The sequence below is a fragment of the Suncus etruscus genome, chromosome 16 (genome assembly GCF_024139225.1).
Source record: "Suncus etruscus isolate mSunEtr1 chromosome 16, mSunEtr1.pri.cur, whole genome shotgun sequence".
NCBI classification, from domain to species: Eukaryota; Metazoa; Chordata; class Mammalia; order Eulipotyphla; family Soricidae; genus Suncus; species Suncus etruscus.
Genome location: NC_064863.1, coordinates 3,489,676 through 3,491,000, shown reverse-complemented (window position 1 = coordinate 3,491,000; position 1,325 = coordinate 3,489,676). Strand labels below are relative to the sequence as shown.

Sequence of the window (1,325 nt, the reverse complement as noted above, 5' to 3'; positions counted from 1 at the left end):
TTATGGAGGGATGGAGGATGAGGCCTTTCTCCTCCAGCTCGGACCACGAGTCTGTTACCCCGTTCAGTCGGCGGTTCTGAGGTGAATGCGGCGGGAAGAAAGCCAACAGGCAGTCAGGCTTCCGAAGAAAACAGCTCTTTATTCCGTGAAGAGGCCGAAGCCAAAAGGCCTAAGAATAGGCCCCAGGACAAAAGCCCCTCGCCATCCACAGACCCTTGCTTTTATGCCCCAGAATCAGGTACCACCCAATGGTGGGAGCAGAATGCCAGGTCACACCCTAGGGTAGGACACAATCACTGATCAGAGTAGGGTCAGTAACTTAATAATCCCATTAAAATGTTTACATACAAGACTATACTTTCAGGGATCATTTCTATAGTATGTGACTAGAGAAGTTTCTCTGATCCTGTAGAGCACCCGAAGCCACGAGCAGGAGCCAGAGCATGAAGCCGGTTCTAGGTGTGGCTTCTGCGACTGTCTCTTGCCATTGATGATCATTCTCCCTTTCCTCCGGAGAGGGTAGAGGGAGAGGATGCAGTCTGAGTGGTAAAAAAAAAAAGTATTTACATACACAACACCCTACTATAGGGTGTGACCTGGCATTCTGCTCCCACCCTAGGGTGGTACCTGATTCTGATCCCACCATTGGGTGGTACCTAATTCTTCGGTATAAAAGCAAAGGTCGGTGGAAGGCAGGGGCTTTTTTTCCCTTGGGCTGATTCTGTGGCCTTTTGGCTTCGGCCTCTTCACGAAATAAAGAGCTGTTTTCTTCGGAAGCCTGACTGCCTGTTGGCTTTCTTCCCGCAGCATTCACCTCAGAACCGCCAGCTGAACAGGGTAACAGACGAGTGGTCCGCGCTGGAGGAGAAAGGCCTCATCCTCCATCCCTCCATCAGTCAACTTCTTCAGGGGCTGACTTGCAACACATGTTATATCAAGTGAATCACATATAGGATATTATATGTATTAAGATTAGAGCTAAAATGGATATAAAATAAAAATATAAAATAGATATAAAATAGGTATAAAATAGAAGCAAAGAGAAAAAGAATGAGAAAATACAGCTTAAAAAAGACAAAAAACTTCAAGATCTGGTTGATCTCCACATTTTAGATGCACTGAGAAAATGATGGCTGAAAATTTCCCAAGAGGAAACACCCTGCTAGGGCATATAGCAAGTCACTCTCATAACAAAATTCATCCTAGTTTTTAATTGCACTGAAACTCAGAAGTTAGCCAATTTTAGGTATTAAGGAGGAATCCTCAAAAGTGTGTTTTAAGTTTGTTTCCTGTCAAATCATCTACAACGCTTCCCATTTTTCATT

At 44.6% G+C, this 1,325-nt stretch overlaps 1 pseudogene; it reads left to right on the top strand.

Annotated features, from left to right (window-relative positions):
* The first annotated feature begins 348 nt into the window (after positions 1-348).
* LOC126032860 (uncharacterized) lies at positions 349-548 on the top strand (annotated as a pseudogene).
* The last annotated feature ends 777 nt before the right edge of the window (positions 549-1,325 follow it).